General features: G+C 42.4%; 1 long non-coding RNA gene, 1 other non-coding gene and 1 pseudogene across 2 annotated transcripts in view; 2 read left to right on the top strand and 1 right to left on the bottom strand.

Annotated features, from left to right (window-relative positions):
- The window catches only part of LOC136378559 (uncharacterized), a 510,347-nt gene that overhangs the window by 16,134 nt on the left and 474,330 nt on the right, over positions 1 to 19,883 (top strand). The gene's annotated exons all lie outside the window — the stretch shown is intronic.
- LOC136378700 (ATP-dependent RNA helicase DDX18-like) overlaps positions 1 to 19,883 on the top strand; it is a 41,906-nt pseudogene that overhangs the window by 6,679 nt on the left and 15,344 nt on the right.
- On the bottom strand, positions 9,520 to 9,595 carry TRNAT-GGU (transfer RNA threonine (anticodon GGU)). The gene has a single exon. It is a non-coding gene; the product is annotated as a tRNA-Thr (tRNA).

Raw genomic sequence — 19,883 nt, 5'->3', positions numbered from 1 at the left:
TAGCCTATGTACAAATACTAGACAGCTGAATTGCAGACGTGCCCTGAGCAATCCTGAGACCATCTTATTCATAACTGCTTGACCCCTTCATGTTTTCAGCATGTGTGTGAATGCAGGAAGACGGTGTTTGCAATGACAGTCTCCCAAGAAGCTGCCAAAGTCCCCAGTAAATACTTAAGGAGTAGCAGGAATTCTTTGCTGGCCCTGGCTTCTGGAGGGGCACTGAATAGGTCACCCCTCCCAATATGCCTTTTTAGATATAAGGAATGTTTTATGCTGATTATTTTAAAGAAATAACATAGGAGAAGCTTTAAAAAACTAGTAGAAGTTTCTCTTCTATAAGAGACATTTACATTTATAAGGGGAATCTTTATTTATAAGAGTATTTCCCTTGGGTTACCAGGGAGAGATGGATGATTAAATTTCTAAAAACTTATCAGTGGAGAAGGCAGAGACTTAATTCGGCATGACAGCTAAACCACATTTTCTGTGCTTTGCCTGAAAAACTCCCATTACTGGCTCCCCATCCCTCCATATCTTTCTTCGTCATTAACTAAAGATGGTATTTAAGGTAGTGCCTTGGGCCATTTTGGAGAGTTCGTTTTCTTGGGTCTTTCCCATGTATACAGGGGGTATACACGTTGTTAATCTTCTGTTTGTATTCCCTTGTTAATCTGCCTCTTATTACAGGGGATTGAAGCTGAGAACCTAGCAGAGCAGAAGAAAAATGATTTTTCTCCCCCACATTCTCTCCTTCAGTCAGCATCTCCCTTGTCCATCCCCTGATAGCAAGCCACCCAGTCTCCTGATTCCATCTAGCTGCGGTCACTTCGTTTCTAGACTCCTGTGAAGGCATCCGCTGGGGGAGAGCTGTTGTCTGTTCCTCTCAAGAACAGTCTTGAGAAGAATGGCCATGCATTCTCGCCCAGGGTCCTGTGGATGAAAGGTTCTCTGGAGGTGGCCATTATTCATATCATTCTTTGGATTATTTCTCTCCCTCGATCAGAAAAGCACACACTTGATTTGTTGGGCGGATTCTGTCCTTCCTGGTCTTAGACTTTGGTAGACTCCACGGTTTGCATTTGGTCGTAAACATCTAATCTGCAGTGTCATTGCGGTCAAGCCATTTCTAATTGTCTAGTGGGGAAAAAATGGCCAGCTGGGGTGTCGTGGGGCTATACACAGAATTGCTGTCTGTCAGGAGGGAAGAACGTGGATTTCCTTAATTAACTGCATCAAAGCCAGCATACTGCATATCATACAAAGGGCAGAAGTTGCCATTTTTCTGAAGACGAGTCTTTATAGGCTGGTGGTATCATACACTCATTCTTTCCTGAAAAACTTTGCCTTATTTTTAGGCAGAAAAACAAATTTAAAGTAGATGAAAAGTTCAAAACAACATTTTTGAAATCACACTTAAAAGCCTTTTTTTTTTTTTTGTAGAATGTGAATGTGGAAATGAGTACACCATTTAAATGTTAAATTCCATCCGTGGGTCACAGTCTAGTCAACGTGTTTGTACCTTCCACAGGCTTCAAACTGCACAGTGTTTTTAGAGAAGGTGAAGACTAAAAGAGGAAAGAGCTGGCTTCTTCAACCCACAGATGTCAATTCCGATTACCCTGATCTGCTAGATTATCCGCTGTGCATACTAAATATTTTGTTATCATGTTAGTTAATAAGCAGGAAAAACAAGAGTCAATATTCAATTTTAAATACATGTTCTTATGAAGGCAAATAGTTTTCAATTTAGTTTGATGGCAGAATAAAAAGGAGTATTTTTTAAATCATTTTAATTATAAACACTGCATGTTTATGGTGCATATTAACTTAATAGATATTTAATTATAGGCTAATTGCTGACACAGTATGTCCCTCAGCTTAAAATGCAGGGGCCAGACCTTGTTGGTATTTGTTAATTAACATCACAACTCAATAAAACTTTTAATATCTTTAATTTGGTGGTGATTATGGAGCCAAGGTGAAGGAGGGCAATTGATCAAAATGCCTATGATCCAAGTGGATTAGAAGATGTTACTAGAGTTAGAAGCTCTAAGTAGAACTTGATAATGACCTTGGAATCTTTTCAGCCTAAAAGCATCCAAGCACCACTGCCAGACGACAGGACGGCATGGTGACACATGGTGACACAGGGCAGCACAGTGGCCCTCTGGCAGATCTCCAGAACCTTCAGTGGGGTTTTCAACACTTATTAGCACTGGGGCAGCTTCCCATGAAAACAATGGAGGAAAGTGTTGGAATCTATGGGAGTCGGAAAAGACCAGAGCAACAGGCTTTATTGAAAGGAAGAAAGAAACCCTGCCAGGCACTTTTCCGGAGAGAAGGGCACCAGTTACAGACTAGGGGCAAATTTTATAGGGCTTTGGAGAGCCTGAGGGGATACTGAGTCAAAAGTTCTGGTATGTTCCCTTTTACGGTTTTACGATTTCAGCTTTCTGGAATGCTTCTTCTTGGGGCAGGTTGACCAGCTTTCTGGAACTTTTCTACCTCAGGGGTGATTGTCCAGTAAGTAAGGGTGAGGTCAGGCAGCTAGGTGGGACAACAAAAGGGCAGCTGGAATTTCATATATCTATCATTTCTCAACTCTGTGATATGATAAGAAAAAAGAAAAAAGAAAAAGAGGTGGGGGGAAGGAGAGGGTATGGGGTTCAGGAAGGAGGTTTGTCTCGGACCGGCCATCTTCTGGAGCCACTTCCTGCTGTTTTCCCTATAGGGGGCCTCCTTCATGAACCCACCCCAGGGCAGTTGGAGTAGGGGTTGTAAAAGCATTTGATTGTAGGTAATCCTGGAGATTTCTCTCATTTGAGCCTGCAGGAACTTGATAAAGAAAGGGGCAAGCATTAATATTAGGCACAAAATTAGGATTGGTCCTATAATTGGTACTAGCATCGAGAATAAGGAGTTTTTCCAATTTTCTGATTGGCAAAGGTATGTATGCGGTTCTGTAAGAAACTAGTGAACAAACGTAAGAAGCAGGGTCTAAAAGTTAGAAAAATAAATAAGAGAGTGGGTGGACCAGTGAAAAGCAATAGTCAAGACACCCAGGTTGTGTGAAACCACTGATTCCATGTTTACAATTTCACTGGGCTTCAGAGAGAGAGAGAGAGTAGGAATAAGACAAAGAAGTGGCCAGTCTCCCTGCCCCTACAACTATTTTTATAGAAATTCTTAAAGCAACAAGAAGAGGGATTACCTGTACAGCTTGTTTGGTCCTTAGATTGAAGGTAGTGTACTAGGAATTGAAAGAGGCTCATGAGGTGGGATTAGGTAAATATTTGGGGTGAGATAGACTAGGGTACAGGTTTCGGTCTAATTAGTAGGGAGACACATTTAAGTGTTGGTCCCACATGAGTAGAAAGCCCCTGATAGGTGAGGCAGGCTGAGAGGTGAATAGAGAATAGGAGGACAAGGAGTTGGTTTTGTTTCTCTGTTTCTGAGCTCCATATGGTCAGGGTGGAGGAAAGAGTTGCCCCAATAAGTGGGGAGAGTAGAGGATTGTTAGCTAGGGTGACTAATTAAACATTCTTTGAAAACCAGTTTTCTGACTGTACAAATTCTTTTTTCTCTGTACAAACTTCCTACAACCTGCACAAACCTTCTACAATTTACATAAACCCTCAGCTTTTGTGCACTTTCTTATTCAGAAATAACTGCCTTCATAACATCTTGCTTTTCCTTTTTCTTTCAAAAGTATTTCCATACCTTATACCTTCTATTATCAAAACCATACAATTCCTTTCTAGTCAGAACTCTTGATTTAAAAAATCTTTAACTTTTAGTGACAATTAAGTTGACTTTCTTTTTTCCCTAGTTTCCCTTTTTCCAAAGTCTGATTAAAAGAGTCCTTAGTTTTTTCATATATTTGCCATACATCTGCCAACCAGCTTCTGGTTTGTGGTTGGAATAAGGCATGCCGTTTTTCTACTTTAGCAGCAGTGGGAGTTGTCAGGATCATGGTGTGTGGACCTGTCCACGTGAAAGTCAGTCCTTGGGTGATTTAATGCTGGAAGCGCCTCTTGGACAGTCTTTGAACAGTTTGCTGAGTAACCTGTAAATCCTGCAAGTACTTAGGGAAAGGGTGGTTACATTTCTACACTTTGAAGTTAAGGATTAAGTCCTAGTGACCACTGCTTCTAGCCAGAATTAGCAGCAGGTCCCAGCCTACAATAGGCATGGGGCATTGAGACAAGAGGAATAAAGGAGATGCTATACATTAAATAAAGTAACAAAATCAGACTGTCAATACCCACAGTAGAGATCTTCGAGGAATAAATAAAACTCAAATATTCATGCAAGGCATAGTAGATGGCCCTTATGTTTACAAGAAATGAGATCAGTTTATCTGCTACTTGGAAGAAATACCTTAGGCTCATGAACGATATCCTTGGGCATTCAGTGGCAATTCCCAGCATGCTGGGCAAGGTCAGGTCACAGGTAGCTGGAGCAGGCCTAGAAGAGACTGAACCCTCCCTCCATGGAGCAAGGGGGTAGCTTACCTTCTCTTGTCCCCCTTCCACAGCAAAGACATGTCAACTGGTGAGGACAGGAAGCCTGGCAGGCTTCAGTTCAATGACCTTTTTTTCCACTCTGGAGCAGGGCCCTAATGGAATTCTATGAAGGCCTTTAGGGTGCTGGAGCCTTTAAGAGCGTATGCCAAAAGCTGGTATTTCCTGACTTCTTTTGGGCCTTATTTGCCTTTTCTGTTACTTCCGTGGCCATTATAGACCTTAAAAGCCATGCTCAGAAGATCTCACTGAGGGGCTTGATTAAGAGAGCAAAATTGGGAATCCAGTGTCTAAAGAAGCCTATTAGACCAAGGAAAGAAAGGATTTGATTTGCTGTGGTAGGTGGTTGGAGACTGCGGAGGGTTTGAGTTCAATCTAGGGTGAGACCTCAGGTGGTGGGGATTAAGGTGATGCCCAGATAGGCTACAGACTGAGAGTGAAGTTGAGCTTTAGCAGAGAAGAAACAATATCACTTTATAGCGAGGAAGTTAAGAAGGGTGGTGGTGTGTCTCCTTGAGGTAGGCAGGGAAGGGCTGCAGAGGAGTAGGTTATCTAAATATTGTAAGAGAGTACTAGTTTTGAGATTGCATGCTGCTAAATCCTGAACTAGTGCCTGCCCAAACAGGTGTGGGCTGTTTTTGAACCCCTGGGGTAAAACAGTCCATGTAAATTGCTGGGCTGAATTAGTGTCTGGGTCATTCTAGGTGAATGCAAACAGAAAGTAAGAGTCAGGGTGTAGAGGAATAGTAAAAAAAAAGCATTCTTGAGGTCTAGGACTGTGAAGTATGTGGTGTTTGAGGGAATGTGTGACAGTAACTTGTAGAGATTAGGGATTACTGGATGGAGAAGAATTACTGCCTCATTGACTAGGTGTAAGACTTATACAAGGTGATAAGCCCCTGAAGGTTTTCAAACAGGAAGGATGGGAGTATTGTAGGGAGAGTCTGTGGGGATGAGTAAGCCTGGTTTAAGAGGTGGGTAATTATTGGTTTAAGGCCTTAGAAACAGACACAGTTACACATACAAATTATGAATTAAGGAATCTAAATGAGTGTGCTTTACTTGTTTCAATTAAAATTATATTAAAGATATTTTCTGACAGAGACAAAACAGATTACTCACACAGCTCAATAGACAACTTTGCTTTTTTAAGCTTTTTGAGATGGCAGGGAGTTGTCAGCATAGAGGGGAGGAAGAGAGAAAGCAGACAGATGGACAGTATGAACAGCTGGATGGAAAGAAGGAGAGTCAGAATCTGCAGGAGGAGGCAGAGGAAATTAAAGTGCTGGTGGTGGCGCCACGTGGTCAGAGGAGTCAAAAAGATTTAGAGCTCTGAGGAGAGGGGAGAGGACGAGGGGTAGTGGAAGGCACAGTCAGTCTCTGAGGAGGGGGAAGGATGGGTCAAAGAAGAAAAAGAGACAGAGCCGCCCATCTGTAAGGAGGGAGGAGGGGTTCAAGAACACAGTGGAGAAGGGAGGGGCCCCTGGCCAGCAGGGGAGGAGAAAGAGAGAGACTGGTATTTGCAAGTGAATGAGAAACAGGATCCTGCGAAGGGAGGGGGCTTTCTGGAGGGGAGAGACTCAAGTGGAAAAGATTTGCAGAGGGACCAGAGAGGGGTCCCAAGAGAGGGGTGCCCCTGGGGGTCAGGCAGGAGGGAGAGAGAGTTGGGAGTTTGCAGAGAAGGAAAGATTAGGAGCGGAGGTTTTAGGTGAGGTTTCTTTGGCCAAAAAAATGACCTGTGCGTAGAACAGGTGGCACAGAAATTAAGGACAGGAGTAAGAGTAGAAGGAAGCCTGCACATAAGGAATCTCTAAGACCTTCCCAGTCCAGTGGCAGAAATTATCTAGGTCCCTCGGAATATTGTAATCGAATGTCCCGTTTTCAGGCCAATGGGAGTCATTGTCTAATTTGTATTGGGGCCACGTCGTGTTACAGAAGAAAATGAGGTTTTTTTGGCTTAAGGTCAGAGAGGCCCAACTTAGTGAGGTTTTTTATGAGACATCCTAGAGGGATCTGGTTGGAAGGCTTAGACTCTGAAGAGCCCATAGTGGAGACAGGTGAGCAAGAGGGGGCATCCCTGAGTTTTGTCACTGTCCCAAGAGGAGAAAATCTCTGTGTGGGGAGTTATCCCTGATAGAAGTCATCACCACCTATTAGGGAGTTTTGAGAGAGAGAGTGGAGAGGTTTGGCTAGGCACCTAGTCTTTTGTGTAGTCTGCTGAGACTGAAATTCAAACCCCTCAAAAGCTGAGGCGTGTCAGAGAAAACCGTCCAACCAGAGAAAATTTTGTGGAAAAGAGAAGCCAACCGGGGAAGGGAAAGGGAGAAACTCCTTACCTTTCTCTGGTCTGGCAGGGGTTTAGGACAGGGTTAGACTGCCGACCAATCAACCTACAATTACACATCCAAACAAAATCAGGGAGTAAGCCTGGGATGAGCTGCCACTGCCCACTGCTTCCCTGGTTGTAAGTTTAGACAGCAAAGAGGGGTTGTCCAGGCAGTTAGTACCCTGTCCCGGGTTTTGTCACCAAATGTTGGAATCCATGGGAGTCCGAAAAGACCAGAGTAACAGACTTTATTGAAAGGAAGAAGGGAACCCTGCCAGGCACCTCTCTGGGGAGAAGGGCACCAGTTACAGACTAGGGGCAAATTTTATAGGGCTTTGGAGAGCCTGAGGGGGTACCTATTCAAAAGTTCTGGTATGTTCCCTTTTACAGTTTTACGATTTCAGCTTTCTGGAACTTTTCTGCCTCAGGGGTGATTATCCAGCAAGTAAGGGTGAGGTTGGGCAGCTAGGTGGGACAACAAAAGGGCAGTTGGAATTTCATTTATCTATCAGAAAACATGATGAGGAGCGGGTGTCTACGAATATTACCAGAGAGCCTGCACATTGCAGCAAAGTGTATCATACTCATGGTTGGATGATGTGCATTGTATTTGCTGAAAAAGTCAAACAGGAATGCTTTGACATCAAACCTCAATGATTGTTTAAGGAACATTCTCTATGGGTTTTCTTCTTAAATTTTTGGAAAATGCACACATATATGTATGTATTATGTCTACGTATTTAATTTTTAAATTATATGTATGTGTGCGTGCACACACACACAGTTTTTTAATCTATTTATTGACCCATGCTCAGAGTCTATTTAACATCTTTTCTCCCCTGAAACCAAGCACTGCCTCTTGGACAGCAGAAGAATGTGGGGTGCAAGTGCACGTGGGCAGGTAGACGGGGTGCTAGGTTCCTGTGGAATTTGTCTTCTCAAATTCTTCACTTTTTTTCAATCAACTGAAAAGCAAGGTTTAAAAAAAAGGCCAGGTTGTCATGTGAGAAGATCTATGGAAGAAGAGATGAGGGAAGGGAAGGGACCCGCACCAAAAGCTATATTGCTCTAAAGTTTAAATTCCTGTGAGGAAAAAATACAAAATACTCCCCTTTTCTACCGGAAGTGAGTGTGGTTGTTTCCGGGAAGACACCCGGCTGTTAGTAACAGAATGTTCTTTAGCATTCAGGGATAGTAGGGGAGAAACAAACACCTTCCACTAATTCCAGATGAATCCACTCCCCAGGAGGAGACGGCGTGATGAGGGAGGGGGCAGACGGACGTTTTGCACAGGGACCAGGTACAATGTGGTTTGGAGCTTCGATTCATTTCTGCCTGGTTTGTAATCTTGGCCCTCTGACTTCAAACCCCAAGGCAAATTATGTTAAGCCCTCAGCGTCTCAGAGATGAGAAAAGGGAGTGATCCTGGGTTGTTTTTATGTAAGGATTAAGTAGGATAACAGCTGTAAGTATCATTAGACCCATTGGGATCAGCAGGAACACATTCCTCAAAAAACAGTCTGCGGAGCAATTAGGAAAGGTCATCTGAGTTTTCTAGAAGTCAGCTGCTGTTTCAAGGCTCCAACTGCCTGATGGCGGAAAATGTAACTTTTATTAACTCAATGTAACCTCATCCATTTCAGGTTCAGCTGATTCCCCCTCTCCTTCTCCCTGGAGTTAGGACAGAATTCAGTACCTGGGTTATGATTGCAACATTGGGGAGGACGCCTGCCTGTTCACACTGGCAATATCCCAAGTGTAGCAGTTCTGGCCTGGACCACACACATAGTCATTTCCCCACGCTGGCATCCTTGAGTCTCTGTCAGCCTCTCCATTCTCCCAGCAGATGGTCCATTCTGCTCTCCTCTGAGAAATGGTCTAGCCAGAATTCAAGATAATTTCTTGATGCTTCTTCCTTTCCTTATAAGTCAACGTGTCCTGTCATGTCAACTGTCCTTCCAAAACCATGCTTCAAATATGTCTGCTTTTACACACTTCCCCTACTGTTGGAAGTCATCGTGAGGATGTAACCAGTAGTTGATGTGTGAATTAGACCCGGGTGACTGGAGTCTCCTTACCCTTTCCCTTGTTCTTGAAATGGACCTTCACCTGCTATTCCCACTCTAAGAGCCACTGCAAGGACACAGCCTTAAGAGAGCAAGATGTTAATGAGACCTCGTATGTAAGTTCCCTTGCTTATTAAAACTGCCACCCAACAATCTGGAGTGGACTGCCTCTTTCTCTGGTCTCTACTTGCCCTCCTTATACAGGGGTCATTTTCAAATGCCATCCAGGCAACTCTCAAGCTCGCAAATCAACACCATCCTGATCCAGTCACCACCGTGTCCCTGGATTTCTTTTTTTTTTTTTTTTTCTTTTTTTGTATTTTTCTGAAGCTGGAAACGGGGAGGCAGTCAGACAGACTCCCGCATGTGCCTGACCGGGATCCACCCGGCACGCCCACCAGGGGGTGATGCTCTGCCGATCTGGGGCGTCGCTCTGTTGCGACCAGAGCTACTCTAGCGCCTGGGGCAGAGGCCAAGGAGCCATCCCCAGTGCCTGGGCCATCTTTTGCTCCAATGGAGCCTCGGCTGCGGGAGGGGAAGAGAGAGACAGAGAGGAAGGAGAGGGGGAGGGGTGGAGAAGCAGATGGGCACCTCTCCTGTATGCCCTGGCCGGGAATCGAACCCGGGACTTCCGCACACCAGGCCGATGCTCTACCACTGAGCCAACCGGCCAGGGCCGTCCCTGGATTTCTAGAGTAGCCCCCTGATTGGTGATGCTTTCATTCTTCCTCTGCCACTTTCCGGTTCACTGCAGTGCCCCCAAAGTCATCTTTAGCATGTATAGTGAATTAAGCATGTTAATCTTCTGCTTAAAACCTCCCATTTACCTCTTACTTCATTGACCATAAAATACGTTATTCTTTCCTTATTGCACCAAGCTCTACAAGTCCTGGACCCTTCTTATCTTTCTGACTTCAGTAAGTATCAATCAACTTCCAGTGCATGTTAACATTCATGTTCCTCTGTTTTTAACCACTTTGTTGAGGTGTGATTGGCATGTTTAGATAAACAGGAAAAGACTCATGTGGAATTTTGTGAGTTATACTAAAAAATGTATATGGTATTCTAGTTGCAATTAGGAGCCATTAGGAATGATTTAACACAGAATTGTAGCATCTCTGGTTTTAAAATAAAATCTCTTTTAAAAGAACACAGAAAACAGACTGTAGGATGGATAGAGAAAAACGAGTAGATTATTGCAGATGTTCCGACAAGAGGAGACAATAATAGTCTAAAAAAGTACTAATTGAAGATGGAGAAAAAATTGTCAGGTTGAGACATATTTTGGAGGGAGAGCCGACAAGAATTGCTGTGGGGTTGCAGAAAAGTGAGAAAAATCACCAAATCAATGGTAATTGAACAGAAGACTGAGAAAGACAGGGGCTTGGTGGGACGCGGAGCTGCTGTTCTGGTTTGGCAGTATTACTTGTATTACTCAGAGATGTCTACAGGCAGCCAGTGGAACTGGTGAGTAGGCAGTCGGATATTTGAGTGGAGAGCTCATGGAGAGCTGCATTCAGGATACACATAGAAGTGCCTTACCCGCCATGGGAGTGTATAGATAAACAAGAGGCGTCCCCGCTGAGTCCTAGGACAACCAGTGAAGGAAAAAGTTCCAGAGATGCCATAGCAGTGACGGTCACTCACTGAGTGCTCCCACTGCTTGTGGCTTAGAAAAGCCTTGCTCATCCTGAAGTAAGACGTGTATGAGAATGTCCTTCCACTCCTTTTGTGGGGTTGTTCATTTAACTCTTTGATGTATTTTATTCAAGATAATGTTGTGGGATAGATTTATACTTTCCTTTATTTTTCCAAATATGTAACCAGTTGTTCAAGTGATCTTTATTAAATAAATCACCATTTTCTATGTCATTTAAAATGGCAACTGGATTAGGAATTAAACTGTGATATGCTCTTGAGTTCACTTTTGGCCTTTCTCTTCAGTTCCACTGTTCAGTGTAAACACCAATAATAGAGTTTCATTCATGGTAACACTTTAATACTATTTATTACTTGATCATGCAAACGCTCAGTTATTGAGATTTCCCAGTGTGTTCTTGGTTATTTATCTCCATTTTCTTTTTCAATTTAAATTTTCAGACATTCTCCATTATGTCTGAAACTTATAGTTAGTCAACAACTTTTCCATTATATAATATTTTTAATTGGTGTAAAATTACAAGTACACATTAACTTTGGAACAGTCACACATTTACGATGTGTTTTTTTCCCCAGAAGAAATCTAATCTATCTTTTTACTTAGTTAAGTCTTTTTTAAATGCCCCATCCAAAACTTTAATTAGTCCAATTCACATAGAACCTTCACATTTAATTTTTACTCATTGTTTGATTCTTGTTCTCAGCTTTTTGAGGTTAACAACCTGGAACAACAACAAAAAGCTTTGCACAGGCAATTCTGGGAATAGTAAGAGAAAGAGTTAAAGAAGTCTTTCAATATGACATTTTATAAAGTCTTAGAATGTGAGGTAGCACCAAGATAAAGTTTGTATAACTATACAGCATTACCGTGGAAAGAAAGTCACTCTGCAGATAATGGTGCAGGCTTTTGTACAGATTTCCTAAAATGCCCTTCAGGAAATACCACCAACAGCTATGTGACCAGGGTGACATATTTATCCTTAGTGTTGGTTTTCTTCTAAGAAAATTAAACATAATTATGCACCAATGATGGTATGGCTAAGGCAAGGTAAGGTAGGCTAATCAAGCTGTGGGGACCTTACACATAGTAAGCACTCAACAAACGTTAGTTCTTAATATGAGACAGCTTCTCAGGTACATAATTTGGACAAAGGAGAGCTAGATTGTTGAAAAACATGATTTTTTTTTCTTTAGTAGTAATCTTTGCTCCTTCTCGTCAACTTTGTATCTTCAAAAGACTACATTTTAGAGTGTACCTCTTTTTCTAAAAAGTGTTCCATTGACTTTGGAGGGCGGGGACAGAAAAAGAGAGAAGCATCAACCTGTTGGTCCACTTAGTGTTGGTGGCTGCCAGCACTCCTTAGTTTGTGGCCACATCGCCCTGATCACCAAGGCCAGCCAGCATCTTCAAATCTCTCTGCTCATCTTCACATTGCCTCTGTGTCTGTGACCAGATCTCCCTCCGGCTTATTCTTCTAAGAATACATGGGGCCTGTGGCTGTTGTTTTTGTTATTTTCTCTCGTTAATCTGCCTCACATGGATTTATTTTTTTCTTCTTATTGAATTTACTGAGGTGACATTGGTAATAAAATTATATAAATTTCAGGTGTACAATTCTACAATATGTCATCTGTATATTGTGCTGTGTGTTCAGCACCTCAAGTCGAGTCTCCTCCCATCACCATTCATCCCTCTTTACCCTCCTCTGCCTCCCCCACACTCCTTCCTTCGGGCAGTCACCATACATGTAATTACATTTAGGGCCTACATGGATAACCCTGGATAATTGCCCAGTATGATGCTAAATTTAATCACGTCTGCAAAGGCTTTGTCCTATAAGGTAACATTCCAGGGATTAAGGCTTTATATATACTATTATGTGTGTGTGTGGGCGGGGGGGGGAAGAGCATTATTCAACCCATTGTAATCATGTTCTGCTAAAGTCATTTAAGATAATAGAGAAACACTGCAATAAACTTAAATTGAAATCAGAAAACTTCTTGTCGCAACTAGAAAAAAGAAACTTATTTAGAAGGTTATATGTTTTCATCATTTTATACAAACCCTCCGAAAGGTTAAGAAAACTGTTGAACAACTTCGTTGTGGTTATTTCTTGAGGGAACAGAGATGGGGTGGAAATCTTAAAGGTGCCCCAGCCAGTGGGTTCTGTGTTCAAAAAAAGATCAAAAACTCATACGCTGAGTCAACATTTTAAAATGGTTTTTTTTGTTTGTTTGTTTTTTTCAGTTCCAGAGACTCTGGAACCACCTATCCAGGAAAACAACGTGATAAAGCTCGCAGAAGGGAGGCACAGTGGGAAGGGGTGGCCGATGGCCAAGGCTCAGTCCCAGAGGTTGATTATTGTGCCACCAGGGGCAGGGAACTTCATAGGAGATGGAGGAAAAGGCTTTGTCCTGGCTTCCTTTGTGATGAACAAACGAGCGGAACAGCCTAAGTTTAAATACTGTCAAACACTCCTGGAGACTTGGGCGCATGCGGGGAGGCCCACGCAGTGGGGGAAGCCAGTTGCCAAACAGCTTTTGTGTGTCCCGCCCACTGAGGGACATTAGCATGGATTACCCAAGAAAGATGATGACCCCTCAGCCTGTCGGAGGCAAAGTGACCAGACCCTTAAAAGAAAGAGGTGGGGAGAGAAGTAAACACAAATTCTACATTTTTCACAAGAGGGCTGTAACAACTAGAGGAATACTAAGACCTTGGTCCTCTGCACACAACAAGCTGGATTATGGGGTTGGGTGATGAGTGGGGTGGGGTTGCAGGGGGCTACGGCTCTCAAAGTAGCAGAGACTGACCCAACCCGTTCCCACAAGTGAAGAGGACTATTGTGGGGGAATGCTGGGTGTCCGGGGACCAAGGGACACAGGACGCCCACCATTGCTAACAATTATGGTTGAGCACAATGGCTGCCACCATGGACATGGCGGAGCCCCCTTCATTGCTCGGGATTCTCATACAATGTCAGGAAAGAGAAGGGACCTCTCCGTGCCAACTGTGGCTGAAGGTGAACAATTTCCTCTACCTGGTGAGGGAGTTCAGAAGAGGCTTTAATTTTATTAGGAAAGCAAAACAAATCCAAGCAATGTGATGTGACCCCTTTTGAACCTCAGTGTGTTGTGTCTTGAGCATACAAACCATATAGGCATATGGCAACAGTTACAAAACTGGGACCAAGAATGACCACATTTAAGAAAGGTGTAGTTATTGTGTCAGGACAGATTTTGTAAACTATCAAATCTGTTTTAGGAAAATTAAAACTCTCTAAAAAATTACTCCTTGAAGAATACAAGGAACAGAACAGTGTACACAAAATTCTTCTGTTTGTGTAAGATAGGAGAAATTATTAACAGGAATTTGCCTATGTGTGCATAAATTCCCACTGAAGGACCGGCATGACATTTGTAACACTGGTTTCCTTAGGGAGGGAAGCGTGATGGCGGCTGGGGCGCAAGAACGGGCGGGAGACTTTTCACCGCATGTGCCTCCACAGTGCCAGCCAGACTGGTTCAAATGTTAAAGACTCACTGGCCCCCTCAAATGGCAATGCCTAGTCATTTCAAGTTCATTGCAGGTAACAGACTCAATTCACTTACAGAATTAAAGAAAGAAGAACTCCATGACCAAAAGATGCCAGCCAGCAAGGAGTCTGCCAAGGCTGGCGAGTCTGGGGGCAAGCCTAACGGTCTTCCCTTTGCAGGACCACGTCAGATGCACTGTCTCTCTAGAACCAGGAACCACTGACGTGTACGGAAAACAGCTCAGAATGATAGAAACAGTTCCAAGAGCCCAAAGGTCAAGACACGTGCCGAGAACAACCTAAAATAACTCCAAGAGCCCTGGCCGGGGCTGCTTCTACCTTACTGGTCACAGGGGTGTATTTCTTACTGTGTTACCAGCTCTAATACAAGAAACCGCTGGAGGTCTGAGTGGGACCTGACACAAGTCATGAATCCTCCTGTTATCAGCACACAATGCTGACAAGCTGAGTCAAATGACCCCAAACTCCTCAGACGCATGGTGACAACACAACACTGTGTAAATCAGTACTTTTTATTTCTTGACCAGGGGTCAGTGCCATGCAAGCACTTGAGCCAAACAGCTCAGGCCCATTCCGGGCCTGATAGACTGAGCCCTCAATGACAGTGCCCTTGGGTGACGTGAATTTTAAAAGATGAGACTATGTAGAAGTTGGGATTCACGTGCGGAAGCAGAACCCCATTATTATTTAGAATTAGAGGATAAGTAAGAACTTACACAATTGTGCAAAAATCTGGAAAAATAAGGGTCAGAACAGAGAGAGATGGGTGGATCAGAGGAAAGCACATGTGGGCGGAGCAGACGGAGTGTGGGAGGAGTCGGGCAGCCCGCAGAGCCGGCCGCTAGGTGGGGCTGTGCAGCCGGTGAAGCCTAGGGGCTGCCGCTGCCTCGAGGTCTCTGCCGGTGCTGCTCCTCTGCCCGCAACAGCCTTTCTCTAGACATCGACCTCCTTTGTTCCATGGTATCTTTTCTGTTTTATCCAGATGCATCCTGCTCAGGGTCCCCATCTAAAATTGTACCCAACATGTCCACTCCTTTTTTTGTGGCCCTTTATTTTCTTCAGGTCTCTTCTATTTGAAGACCATCTACATCTGACTCATTTGTTTTGTTTATTTTCTGTCATAATAGCAGGAATCTCAGTCTGTGTCCATTTCTGTTCTGTCTGCTGTGCCTGAGACACAGTTGGTGCTCAGTAAACGCACGCCGGCTTTATGGACGATGACATCATGCAAGTTATTCTTTTGTGGCTTTATTTTCTTTAAGGAAAAATCTGTTTCTATAGGCTTTAAAATATATAGCGTGAATAGTCATGATAAAAATTTCTAGTCTGCAACCAAAGATATAGCATTTGCTCCAGGTAGAATTAATTATTTTAATCAGCCTGGCCATATGGTTGCATTTCTTCTCATCTGTAGATAAGAAGTTAGAGACAAGCTAATTGAGTTATAATTGGTGCACTCTCAAGACCACCAGTAGGAAGATGAAACGGTGAGTGACGCAGGACCCAACTCTTTTTCTGTGCTGCCCTTTAGCTTTATTTCAAGTAAATATAAGGGAAAATGCTGAGAAAAGAGAAGCTTTAATAATTATGGTTCATTCTGAATAACTTAATTATCACGTTGTCTCTGGAAAGTAGGAAGATTTACTGAAGCGTCTCTTCCACAGATGAAGAAATGGGTGCATGGGGTCAGCTGGTCGTGCAGCAGTACGCTGGAAATAGCACTCAGCTATTGTAGACTGTGATTTTTATATAATTTCTTACACACTCTCATTACTGGATAAACATAACCTGGAGCTTGGATCAGCGGCTTTTGATGAGATAGGTTTTCATATTTCAAGAAACTTGGGGGTGTAAAAGGCCACTTGTACAACTCAGTCTGAAGTTCTTTGCTGTGAGCTCAAACAAAATCTATCCAACACCCTCTTCTGACTGTGTGTTCACTGCAGTCCCTGCCGCAAAGAGCCCTTACCCCGTGTCCCCTGTGAGGGCCAGGCAGACACAGTGGCTTGCTCTCCTAGAGACAGTCTGTTCCCTTTTGTAACCCTGGAGGTCCCTCTCATGGTATGAGAAGCAGGCAGTGGAGGCCAGAGAGTCTGAGCCCGACTTTCAGCCTCATGGGCGCGGCAGCCATCCCTGTCCCCTCTGTGGACTGGGGAAGATTTGCTGAGACTTCCTTGTCTCCAAGAACCAAGTTAGGAAAAGGGTGATGGGGCTTATGCGTCCTGATTTCTTTTAGCCTCGTAACTGAAACCCTCAGAAGAAATGACATTTTGCTTCCCTTCTCACGATCATTTCCCACCCCTCAAGGTTTATACCAGGTTGATGAGAACACGAGGAATAACACCCTTTTCTCCTTTAAGGCTTCTTACATTCCAAATTCTCTCTCTCCCTTCCCTGCCTCAGAGAACCTTCCTGGAGTGAGGAAAGGGGGATGTGGAGAAGGAATGGGCTCTGCCCATGTATTTTCTAGCTGGATATATTCGATCGCATACCCAGTGGTACCTGTTGTACCTAGAAATGACGCAATGGGCATTTTTGTTGTTGTTGATTGCTCTGTGAACCAACTGCTCCCTCCCCGCGGGTAATGAGGGCTCAGAGCCTCACAGTTTAGCTGGAGGAGGTTGGGAAACCTTTGGTTTATTTCTCAGTATTCTATCTCAATTGCTAGAGTCTTTGTTTCTTTTTTTTTCCTGAAATCCCAGCAGTTATGCTAGCCAACTGTGACAATACCAAAACTCTTCTTAGACATTTCTCTAGGGCTGTGCTCAACACTAAAGACTGTGCAACATTTTGATTGTTGTCACTTCAGAAGGAGATGTGGTCCTGAACAGGGGGGAAGAAACCCACCTAAATGGGATTATGGGTCATGGAAACAAAATGAGTGTCTTCCTGAGTCTCATTCTGGTAGCTTGACTTAGGATTTTTCAGGCCACTTTACATAGAAAAAAAAAAGAAAAGAAAGAAACATTTTTTATTGACATCTAAAGTTATGAGGAAAGTTAAGTTAGTTCTTAAATGAAAAGTTAGATTTGTAATTAATTGCCGTGGGACTGAATTCGTGGCTGATAGATAATGTGATTAGAGAGTCTTGGGGTCCATTCCTTGTTTTCTCTATCACTGACATCGTAAACTTTTTTAAAAATAGTCTTGTCTAAACAAGGGGGATAATATTTCCATTTTGGATGATTGTTGAGTTATTTAAATGGGATGGTGAGTATACATCCTTTAGAACAGAAGTATTCTCATCACTAAGGATACATGTTTTTCTAAAAATGTTCAATTGTTCATTTGAACATTTTTAAAATTATTTGTCTCTAAAGATATGACAAATGAGAAAGAGAAGTTAAGAACAAAGAAATAAAATAATAACAACACTGAGTGAAGCAAGGAAAGAGAAGATAACAGATTATTTTCTAGATACAAAGCGAAAGTGTGACTAGATTTTGTTCATGCAAAATTGGCACTTACTATTCTTACTCTATAAAGCCACTTTAGTGTGCAGAATTAAAAATTATGTTTTAACTATTCTCATTTTAAAAAGGAAATATATTTTATGCTCTGCTGCATTTTAATTTTACAATCCAAAATTTCTAAATAGATTATTCTATTTTCCTTGACTATTGTGAAGATAATTTTGAAGATCAACTTTCTTTTTAAAAATTGATACCTAAATGTAAAAAAACAAAACAAAACTGGGTTATTCAGATTTTTTAAAAGAAATAACAAGAACTAAGCTAGAAAAACTAAGCAAGACAGTGAAACATTTGTTTCCTGCATTACCCTGTTAGTTCTGCAAATATTTAAGTCAACAGTATTGTGTCAGATACCCAATTTAACCAGCAAGAATGTTAGAATTATGGGGCTTTCATAATAGTTTCTATATAAGTGAATCACAGTTTCCTCTGAGTAAAATTGGAGGCCCAAGATGTACCTACCAACCAACACTCTGTCCTTGCTTTCTTCTTAAGGTAATGCAAAATTTTCTGGGGCAGGGTTTTTAGATACCTCTAGTCCTTCTTCTCAGATGCTGAGAAAGGCCATGAATCTTGACATTTTTATTCTGAGGAAAAAAAATTGTATCCTGAGCATGCTTGAAAAATGTCTTAAGGAAATAAGTGACCCTTTGCCACCATTTATATTTCTGTCCATCATAAATTACCTGGTTCTCACATACTTGAGGGTACTGAATTGACATGGCATACTGCAATCTCCCTAGCTAATAATCCCTTCTACCAATCAGGCGTCCCCAAACTACAGCCCCGTGGGCTGCATGCGGCCTCCTGAGGCCATTTATCCAGCCCCTGCCGCACTTCCGAAGGGGCACCTCTTTCATTGGTGGTCAGTGAGAGGAGCACTGTATGTGGCAGCCCTCCAACGGTCTGAGGGACAGTGAACTGGCCCCCTGTGTAAAAAGTTTGCGGACCCCTACTCTATATTCTTGAACACTCTCTTGCCCCAATACAGGCCCATTTATATTTGTGTGTGCTGCTGTCCAATTATTCTTAATAGTCTTATTGTGTTTAGATTTTTTGTGGGGCATTAGAGCAAACCATACACACATATGCAGAGAGAAAGTCCCACAAGTTATACAGCAGCAACTCAATATATATATGGTTTCTAATTGCAATGCTGACCTGCTGTGTCTTCCTTCTGAAGCCAGGCAGACTATGTGCTGAGCTCAGTGATTCCCTAAGTTCTCAATTCCTGGAGGCAAACAGAAATGATTAGAGATGATGGGACATTTCTAAAGATCCCTGTGTACAGTTTCCACAGAGTCTCACCTTGCTCGTACTGTGACTACTAGCTGTTTCAGTACACAGAGTTCTTTTTATTTTTTCTTTCCTGTTTGGTATATGTATTATACAGTAATGCATATTATTGTTAGGTGATGAATTTGTAAGTGAACTGATTTGCAATAGGAAAAATTGCTGCTCTGAGATCAATTGATATTATATTTTCAGGAAATAAATGTATAAAAGAAAATCATGCATGTTAAAAATACAAAAAAGCTCTCGTTTGCACCAGATTTAATTTATTTGTCCAGTTTTATTTGTTTCTATTTCCTGTAACCGTCCATTAGCACCACGTTCCTGGAACAATGATGTTTGCTCTCTTCTTACAAAAGAACACTAGGAACCCTGAGGATCTGCTAATTATAGAACAAATTGGTAAAAAATGCTGTCTGAATAAGAAACTGCTAAATTAGCTACAAAAGCTATTCAAACGTCAACCTAACTGCACGGGCCCAGGAAACAGGCACGGAGCTCCCATGTTGGGTGCTTTGTCATCCCAATTTCACAGGAAAAACTGCTCACTAGAAGGCATGGGGAGTGGGTCAGGAATGTGAAAGACACTTGGGTTTCTATTTCCAGATACTGAAGATAATCTTCCTTCTTTTTATTACGATAGATTTAACTTCCCTGATTTGAGTTACTGTTTTTTTGACTCAATCTTATAAAAGAAGTTTAATGCTGGTATAAGAGAAAGAAGAGAGAAAGAAAGAAAGAAAGAAAGAAAGAAAGAAAGAAAGAAAGAAAGAGAGAAAGAAAGAAAATTATTTATCCTGCATGTGATGCTTTAAATTCCTATTAAGCTACACATCGATCACAGGGTACACTGTGATGACTTGGTAAAGGGCATGCAATGTATTGTTCAGAGTAAGTGCAATATAAACCATTGGACAAGATGGGAAAGGAAATCAAATTAACACAGTGAGCAAAGAGCAAAAGGGCTTTTAATGCCCCAAGCA

This window comes from Saccopteryx leptura, chromosome 7, assembly GCF_036850995.1.
Source record: "Saccopteryx leptura isolate mSacLep1 chromosome 7, mSacLep1_pri_phased_curated, whole genome shotgun sequence".
Taxonomy (NCBI): domain Eukaryota; kingdom Metazoa; phylum Chordata; class Mammalia; order Chiroptera; family Emballonuridae; genus Saccopteryx; species Saccopteryx leptura.
This window is presented reverse-complemented; position numbering and strand designations above follow the sequence as displayed.